The 10314-nt window shown below is 45.0% G+C and overlaps 1 pseudogene; it reads left to right on the top strand.

Annotated features, from left to right (window-relative positions):
- Positions 1 to 239: 239 nt before the first annotated feature.
- Positions 240 to 8809, top strand: LOC106576045 (uncharacterized; annotated as a pseudogene).
- Positions 8810 to 10314: the final 1505 nt, after the last annotated feature.

Genomic DNA, 10314 nt, shown 5'->3' with positions numbered 1-10314 from the left:
AATGACTCCAACCTAAGTGTAGAAAAACTTCTGACTTCAACTGTACATTAATCAAGTTTGATCATAAAGTTACTGGTAAACTCCCCCGTGTCAAACAAAATATAAATGCAACATGCAACAATTTCAAAGATTTTACTTGCAGTTGCAAGTTGCAGTTCATACAAGGAAATCAGTCAATTGAAGTAAATAAATTAAGGCCCTAATCTACGGATTTCACTTGACTGGGCAGAGGTTCAGCCATGGGTGGGCCTGGGAGGGCATACGTCTACCCATTGGAGAGCCAGGCTCAGGCAATCAGAATGAGTTTTTCCCCACAAAAGGGCTTTACTACAGACAAATACTCCTCAGCAATTTTTTTGTTTCAGCTCATGAAACATGGGCCAAAATTTGACTCTAGGGTGTCAGCAAATATAATTAAAAGTTTACCCTATTCATCTATGGCAAAGACACTTATATGTTTCCCCTTTCATTTGTGTCTGGTGTTAGCTAGTTACTGGCTAACTAGGTCTTCATCTGTGTCTGGTGTTAGCTAGTTACTGGCAAGCTAGGTCTTCATCTGTGTCTGGTGTTAGCTAGTTACTGGCTAACTAGGTCTTCATCTGTGTCTGGTGTTAGCTAGTTACTGGCAAGCTAGGTCTTCATCTGTGTCTGGTGTTAGCTAGTTACTGGCAAGCTAGGTCTTCATCTGTATCTGGTGTTAGCTAGTTACTGGCAAGCTAGGTCTTCATCTGTGTCTGGTGTTAGCTAGTTACTGGCTAACTAGGTCTTCATCTGTGTCTGGTGTTAGCTAGTTACTGGCTAGCTAGGTCTTCAGCCATCTGTCAGTACTGCTGTTGGTCAATTTCATCAACAGATGATCAGGTCTATATAATTATCAAACATACATTAGTAATGGAAAGGAAACACAGACTCTTTGTTTAAGTATTAAAATTATCCTTTAGTAATACAATTGTAGGCAGAAGTTGGTTCAGAGTACAGTATATGATAGCTCTCCCCAGCTTCTGCAAAGTGTCTAAGACATCCTGTAACTTTTATAGCCTCCCCAGTTTCCCTTGCGTGACTTTCCTTGGCAACAACATTTTAATAAATCTAACCTCCCCCTGACAGCAGCAACCATCTTGTCAGCAATTAAAAGCTCAGAAGTGGGTTTGACTGAAACTTGACCTTTCATCACAAGTATAGGGTCATAACAAGGTGAACGAGTCTAAGCATCTTCTGACAGGTGGCTGTTTTCATCAGGCCTGCGGCAGCCTTGTGTTCTCAGAAAACCAGTCGTATTCTCAGAACCTCAGATAGCCACGGTGGGGCCCAGACAGAAGGAGTATGAGCATAGGCGGTTTCCGCCTTCTGATAGTGTCTGAAGGGCGCAACACTCAAAACAGGTTTTAACACACACACAGAGGTCTCCTGAGAGGAGACCTTACAGTTTCTCATAACACAATGTATTAACCCTTTAAAGGGTATGAGGCCTTGGTTTAACCCCTTCACTGTAAACCACATTACAAGAGACATGCCAAATGGGGGATGTATAAAATATTTTTGACATCATTGGTGCAATTTCAATGTTGTTTTGAGTTGCTTTGTGTATCACCACATTTGCTTGAGATGTTTTTACTGCAACACTGCATCCACATTGCTTGACATAGGCGTTTCAAAGAGCTGTCAGTCAAGGCGAGCTCATGAATATAAGCTCCCCGCCCACTCAGCCTGTCTTTTCAAACTTCCTGGTAGTTAGCCATGAGAATAAAAAAAAATGCTGAAATGTTTAGCATTTTTATCCAAAACAAATCTTATGGGTGATATTTTAGTAATGCAAAATACTGTTTTACATGGGAATCAGAATGACTGTTAGGGTCCTTTAAATCATAACTAGCGCGCTTGTAGAACATGGGATCTAACATTGGATCTATCTAGTGATCGAGTGGAAAGTCAATCTGTGACTAGTTGATCCTGTGGGCTGCAGACATCTCATCTATATGTATGGCCTAGTTATGAAGGTTCTCAGGGCTCTGGGGGTAAGCCCACCTGCTGTCATTCAGCACAACACACTCCAGTGGCAACACTTCCTGCTAATACAGTAGAACCCTGCTGTGTCTGCCTTGGGTCCATTTTTACCATATTTACCTCTGCAGGCAGATAACACTATTTCATTGGCCATAATCCCAGCGGGCTCTAACAGCTACAGGAGGCTTGGGGGTGTGCGTGTGTGTGCGTGCGTCTCCCTCGCCCTCATGGTATTTTTGGCATACAATGTATGTCAACAGTGCAGATACAACAGTGCCACATCAAAGTACAGTTTTGTTTCATGTTGCTGCCATCTGGCCTTGAACTCAAACTGACAATTGTGTTGCTAATTTGTATCACAAATAATGTTCCATGTTTCAATCACAGTTATTATAACTCTTCCATCCATTAGCAGGGTCAGGCCATGGTAAAATTGGTCCCTTTGGAATTGCTGTTTCTAGTACGAACAGTTACTGGTAGCTTACATGTTATTAGAATTGAAGCATGAACTGAGCTGCCATGTAAATATGTTGTCATCTATAACAATTACATGTCTATAACTTAGTTCAAGTACTACTGTACATATTCTCCTGGGTTCTGCCCAGTGACCTATTGTGAAAACGACTTGGCTAAATCTGTCTACTTTTATTACTCTAGGCCAGTCAGAATCCCCGTGCTGGACATCATGTTTAACTAGGGAAAATTGCAAACATTTGCAGAACCACAACAATACATTTGCCTCCAAATCTAGGAAATTGAGTATGAACATGAATGCATGCACACTCAACACACACACAAAAACATATTTCATGCTCTCATCTAATTTCCACATTCTCCAGACCATTATGATGAAAAACGTTCTATTATGAAAGTGCGTGGGTGGGGGGGTAAAAACCCCCAGAAAGGATAACAGAAGAGATACACAGTCAGGAGAGGAAATGAAATCACTATGGTCAGGGTATAATGTTCCGTCAATAACAGACAGGCTATGTGAGTTGATATAGGCCACATCGAATAACAGCTACTGTAGGTCTTCTGCCCGGTTTTCCTCTGAGTGCTGCAGACAAAATACACAGGGAGTTATCTTGAATTTACTTCAACGACAGACTGTTCTGTTCTGACATCTTGATGAATACCTAACGGAGATGAGAATTCATGTCATCTTTGACAAGTTAGTCATATAATACTACATGTTATTCTCACAGAGGGATCACACTGGCATTCAGTAGTGTGCTATTCAACAGGAACGATTCACCAATGTAATGCTGTATGACTGTCATATTATACCTTCATACTGTGTCAGAATAGCCCTGATATATCATAATATATAAGCATAACACATCTGACAAATCCCATTGCACAATATCCATTCCCTAGGCTTTTATAAAGTCATATTATAATGACCGGCTATTATCATGTCATCTTAGGTATAGATGGTAGGAAGCACTGAAGGACGGTGGCTTAGACAAGCGTGTGTAGGGAGGCTACGGACAACAGGCAGAGGAGGAACTATTTCCATCTCATAAATGCAGGCTCATAGAGATAACCACAACAATTGGTTAGCGGATAATTGGCATCTTGGTGGCCTCCCTTTAACTCTCTTAAGTGTTTTTTTTCTCTCTCTCTCTCTCTCTCTCTCTCTCTCTCTCTCTCTCTCTCTCTCTCTCTCTCTCTCTCTCTCTCTCGCTCTCTCTCTCTCTCATTGCAGTTACCATGACGACCAAGGCCTTCCCTTGATTCTAACCTAAGGAGATTCTCCCCCCCCTTTCTCTCTATGGTGACCAACACAATATGCAGATCTGGGAGATAGCGTAGGTACACACGCGCACACACAAATGCCCAAGAGTGGGAGGATCTTATCATATGAAAAGATCCCTGTCAGGCTGTGATGCATGTTCAGACCTTGAGGGGCAAGTGCGGTTGGGGACTAGGATGAGAGGGACAAAAAGACTGCCATTTCTACATAGATCACAGGTGGGTTCACTAAAATACCTTCCTTTGGAATGTTACAGGGGACAGTTTTGTTCTCCTACTCCCACTGTGTCAACTATATACTGACATTGAGCAGATTCTGAATGAACAATCAGCATTTGTAGCATTAAGTGGGAGTTTTGGAAAACTGCACATAGCAGTGGATAATTTCCAAATATCAATGTATTCAGATATGATACATGAATCAATATTAACTTCACTGAGACCTGAAAAATAACAATCATGAACAGTTGCCGTGCAATCCATGATCATGAAAACCTAGAAACCAGAAGTGGTGTTTAGTTGAAAACTGACAATAGAGAAACATAGTCGATTACCAAAAAGACCTAGTCCTTGTAATTGAAGTTGACAGCATGCTGGAAGTACTGGTTGAGCAATCAGAGAAGCCTGTTGGAAATGTTGGTTTGGATTGGTTTGTTTGGGAGCAGTGCCTTCTACTGACAGACTAAAATCACTGCAAGCATACACTTTTTTTCCCCTGTAGCTTTTAGATAGATAGTAGATACTCTGTGTTCTGTTTTCTGGTGGTTTCCAGAGAAAATTATCATATTAGTTGCCACTAAAGCAAGTTAAATCTATTTATACTGAAAATATGTTTATTATTTTAATGGAAAAGTCAACCAGTCCATGTGTGTCTCACTGAGGGCCATGGGGGCCAGAGGCAGTGCTCAGTGGCAGATGGGTGACTAGATAGACTCCCTGAAGAATGCAAGTGCAAGACCACACTGGCCCAGCACAGTGATAATCATCACAGATCTAGAGAGGGATGGAATGTAATTAGAGGTAGGAGGAGCTATAAGAGGACAGTCTCATTGTAATGGCTGGAATGGAATGAATGGAATGGTATCAAACACATCAAGCATATGGAAACCACATACTGTATTTGACTCCGTTCCATTAATTCCATTCCACCCATTACAATGAGCCTGTCCTCCTATAGCTCCTCCCACCAGCCTCCTCTGAATGCAATACACATATTTGTTTATGGCTGAGTCTCAATCTACTCATTGGGCTCCTTAAATCATGCCCCCCCCGGATGCACATTTTGTATTTTGCCCTCAAAGAGTTGGTTATTTGAATCAGCTGTGTAGTGCTAGGGCAAAAAACAGTGCACCCAGGAGGGGCCCCATGACCGAGTTTGGGAAACTGTCTTAAGTGACCTACTTCCTTTCATCTGAAAGACATGGTCAGTTCCTCTTGGTCTGTAGGGAAGGAAAGGAGACAAGGAAATTAATCTACCTCAGGTCCCTCAGCTTGACAGAATAGGCTGGGTGGATATAGGCCTACGGTGGTTCAGAAAGTCTAGGTGGGTTCTACTCCACTTATTCTGTGGTCCCAAAAAGAGACGGAGGGTTTCGACCGATTCTGGACCTCCGCAACCTCAATTGGTACTTAAAGGTACTGAGGTTCCACATGCTGTCCCCAGCCCGCGTGTTGCAGGCCGTGTACAGGGACCAGTGGTTTGTGACACTGGACCTGAGGGATGCGTATTTCCATGTTCCTGTTCATCCAGCTCATTGGCAGTATACCTCTGATTTGCTTTCGAAGGGAGGGCTTACGAATTCATGGTTCTTCCCTTCGGCCTCTCCTTGGCACCCCGTACTTTCACAAAGTGCATGGACGCTGTCCTGGCACCTCTCACGTCCCGATGGTTGTTGAGCCTCAATTACCTGGACGATTGGCTGATTTGTGCCCCAACCAGGACCCAGGTCCTGTCAGATAGAGACATGCTCCTGACCCACATCGGCGGGCTGGGTATTACTGTAAACAACAAGAAGAGTCGTCTGACGCCAACCCAGAGGGTGGCCTTCATTGGCATGGAACTGGACTCAGTCCTCATGAGAGCACCCCTGCCCACCAGAAGGTTTCAGTCGATCTTATCTTGCCTTGACCACTTTTGGCAGTGGCGGATGGTATCCGTCCTAACCTGCCAACGCCTGTTGGGCTTGCTGACGGCGGCCTGGTTGTTGATTCCCCTGGGCCTGCTCCATCTCCGGCCTCTTCAACGGTGGTTCAACTCCCACCGGCTGCACCCTAAGCGCCACCGTCACCGCCCGCTGCGGGGGACCGCACAGTGCCTTGGGGCATTGTTGAGGGGATGCTGTCACTCCTTTCTCTCAGGTGGGGTGGAGATGCTGAGGATGTGTTGCCGGGAGCTGGTCAGCACAGACGCCTCCCAGTTTGGCTGGGGGGGGGGTGTGACCAAGGGCAGGTCGGCCAGCAGCTGTTGGCTACCCCCTTGGAGTGGCAGGCACATCAATACACTAGACATCCGAGCTGTACTGCTGGCCCTGCAATCTTTCCTTCCACATCTGAAGGGAATACATGTCCTGGTGAGAATGGACAACACCACAGTGGTGGCTTACATCAACCATCAGGGGGACTGAGGTCGCACCGCCTCCATCTTATGGCACGGGAGCTCCTTCTCTGGGCTCAGGGACGTCTAGCTTCTCTACGCGCATGTACCTGGCATCCTGAATGTGGCAGCGGATATGCTGTCAAGGGAGGGCCCGCCATCTTGGGACTGGAGCCTACATCCCCAGGTGGTGCAGCACCTGTGGAACAAGTTCAGGAAGGCACAGGTGGACCTGTTTGCCTCCCTGGACTATGCGCACAGCCCCCTGTGGTACTCCATGTCGGAGCCACCAGGGCCTCTGGGCTTGGATGCTCTGGCTCACGATTGGCCAGGGCTGGAGCTTTATGCATTTCCCCCTTTTCCCCTGATCCAGGCTGTGCTGGACAGGACCAGGTTGGCAGAGCATCGTCTGCTTCTGGTGGCCCAAGATGACCCTGGTTCAGCCTTCTCCTGTTGCTGTTGTCTGGGCCACCTTGGCAACTGCCCCTGAGACCGGACCTGCTGGCTCAGGCCGGGGGAACTCCGTGGCATCCGAGGCCACACCGCCTCAGTCTGTGGGCTTGGCCACTGGAACGGCACCAATGATCCATGTTAGGAGGGTGTAATGAACACCATGTAGAACACAAGGGCGCTGGCTACAAACGCGGCATACCAGTTGCACTGGCGGTTGTTCTGCTCTTGGTGCACTGGTATTGAGGTTGTGCCCGAGTCATGCGGGGTGCAGTATGTCTTCCAATACCTGAAGTCTCGCTTTGATGAGGACTTGACAGCCTCTACACTGAGAGGGTATTTGGCCGCCTTTCGTACCGTTGGAGTCTGCCTCCCTGAAACACATCTCTATGAAGGTGGCTTTCTTGGTAGCGATTACTTCCATGAAGAGGGTGGGTGAGCTCCATGCTCTTTCGGTAAGTTCTGAGTGCTACCGGATGGACCCCGGTGGGAGGAGTATATCTCTCCACCCTAACCCTTCATTCCTCCAGAAGGTTCTGTCAGACAGGCATGTGAACATCCCTTTTATCCTGTCTGCTTGTGACCCCCCGGCAGTGGCGCGGGAGTCTGGGCCTCCCTCCGGCGTGCTGTGCCCTGTGAGGGCACTGGCTGCCTATGTGGAGCGGACACGGTCAGTGAACAACAGACCAGCTCTTTGTCTGCTATGGTGAGAGAGTCCTGGGGGCTGGGCTATCAAAGCAGAGGCTCTCTCACTGGATCGTGGAAACGATTACGACAGCATACCGCCTGGCTGGCAGGCCAGTGCTGGGATCTGTGGTGTCACATTCAACACGAGGTGTGACTGCGTCCTGGGCTCTACTGAGAGGAGTGCCCCTCGCTGATATCTGTGCTGCAGCCAGCTGGGCTTCCTCTTGCACCTTTGCTAGGTACGATCGGGTTGGTTCTGGGTCACCTCTCCTTCCGGGGACTGTGCCGGGATCCCCCCTTCCACATTGACAGCCCCTGTGTCTCGGTCCCGCGCTGGGACTTCGCAGCTGGCTAGCCAGGTCCCTCTAGCACCGGCTAATCTGGTACGGGTATACCAATATATTGGAGTGATCCAATATAGTGAAACATAACGAAGGTTACGTAGGTAACCACGGTTATGTTAGCTATATGGATCACTCCAATCCTCTATGGTCCTAGAGGCGCCTCAAAAATGATGTAGAGAACGTGTGTCACGGCCATGGGATCTATATATAGGGGCGGACCCCAGCCGTGTCACGGGAGTAAATCTGTAAATCCTCGGAGAGATACCAATATATTGGAGTGATCCATATAGCTTACATATGTAACCTTAGGTTTTTAATCACATTAAACGGAAAACAAGCAATTGTTATAGGAAAAGAACTTAAATGTTTCTAAATATGGTCACTGGCATCTGCTCATCTTTCGTTCCATGGTGGGCATATGGACATGTAGCCTACACGAGGGGGTTTTACGCTCTTCCAAAATAATAACAGGAGCTGGCTAAAATAATGTAGCATAGATAAAAATGGGATGTCTGCTGTTCATATTCTTTGCTAGTTAGTTATTAGCCCAGTTGTAGCTAATTTCTAGTCAACAATGGGTGAGTGGTTGCTTCCTAAAGAGCACAAAATGTGTGCATTTCTAGACATCTTTGGGCGGCAGGTAGCCTAGTGGTTAGAGCGTTGGACTAGTAACTGAAAGGTTGCAACATCAAATCCTAAACTGGCAAGGTAAAAATCTGTAGTTCTGCCCCTGAACAAGGCAGTTAACCCACTGTTCCTAGGCTGTCATTGAAAATAAAAATGTGTTCTTAGCTGACTTGCCTAGTTAAATAAAATAATCTTTGAAAAGCATGTCAAGTAGAGCTTTTTTTTATGTCTTAAAGGGTCAGTGTTGTATTTTGTGTGGTCTTGAATAAGCTAAGTAGCCAATACAATGGGCAGAGGGTACCATCATTTGTCTGATTCTCTGTAATAAAGGTATGGGAATAATAATGAATGCTATTTTGTAAAGTGGTTTCTTGCATCAAACACCACAACATTTTCAGTTACCTCCTTGTCTGAATGACAAATGGCTAAAAAGGTTCATGTCAAACCCTTCATGTTTTTTCAAAAGTCTCATGGAATGTAGTCCTACTTTGAACAACACATTTGTGGCTACTGTAGGCTGAATGATAGAACAGCTATTTCCATGTTAAAATGTTATGGGATACATTTTTCTCCATTGTTTTTGGTGGTAGGCCTACATTATGATAAAATAGCCACAGTAGCCTATTTCACCACTGTTAAAATTGTAACTTAAAGCGGGTACAGCAATTCACAGTAAATGCGCGCTGGAAGTTGCACAGAATATTCACAACATTCAAGTTTGCGCTCAGCAGACTTTTTTGAAGGATCCTTGCACTTAACATAAACTTGATGCCAAAATTCAAAGATCAATGAAAACATTGCAAAATACTGTGTTTTGTAGGTAAATAAATATTTGTATACAAAAAATAGAAAGAATACATACAGTGCCTTCCGAAAGTATTCAGACCCCTTGACTTTTTCCACATTTTGTTAGGTTACAGCCTTATTGAAAAATGAATTAAATAGTTTTTTTCCTCAGCAATCTACACACAATACCCCATAATGACAAAGCAAAAACATTATTATTATTATTTTTTTTTTACTAATAATAAAAAAAACTACAGAAATATCACATTTACATAAGCATTCAGACCCTTTACTCAATATTGGAACTATTTTTCAGCGGCAGGGACCGGGAGACTAGTCAGGGTCGAGGGAAAGATGAATGGAGCTAAGTACAGAGAGATCCCTGATGAAAACGTGCTTCAGAGCGCTCAGGACCTCAGACTGGGGTGAAGGTTCACCTTCCAACAGGACAACAACCCTAAGCACACAGCCAAGACAACACAGGAGTGGGTTCGGGACAAGTCTCTGAATGTCCTTGAGTTGCCCAGCCAGAGCCCGGACTTGAACCCAGTCGAACATCTCTGGAGACCTGAAAATAGCTGTGCAGTAACACTCCCCATCCAAACTGACAGAGCTTGAGAGGATCTGCAGAGAAGAATGGGAGAAACTCCCCAAATACAGGTGTACCAGGCTTGTAGTGTCATACCCAAGAAGACTCGAGGCTTACTTATGTAAATGTAATTTTTCAGTTCTTTATTTTTAATACATTTGCAAAAATGTATGACCTGTTTTTGCTTTGTTATTATGGGGTATTGTGTGTAGATTGAGAGGGGAAAAACAATTAAATCCATTTTAGAATAAGGCTGTAACGTAGCAAAATGTGGAAAAAGTCATGGGGTCTAAATACTTCCCGAATGCACTGTATACTGAACAAAAATGTAAACGCAACATGCAACAATTTCAAAGATTTTACAGTTCATATAAGGAAATCAGCCAACTTAAATAAATTGATTAGGCCCTAATCTATGGATTTCACATGACTGGGAATACAGATAATGTATATGTTGGTCACAGACACTGTACCTTAAA

The sequence above is a fragment of the Salmo salar genome, chromosome 17, assembly GCF_965601325.2.
Source record: "Salmo salar chromosome 17, fSalSal1, whole genome shotgun sequence".
NCBI lineage: Eukaryota > Metazoa > Chordata > Actinopteri > Salmoniformes > Salmonidae > Salmo > Salmo salar.
Note: the sequence above shows the minus strand (reverse complement) of the source record. Positions and strands in the feature narration are given on the sequence as shown.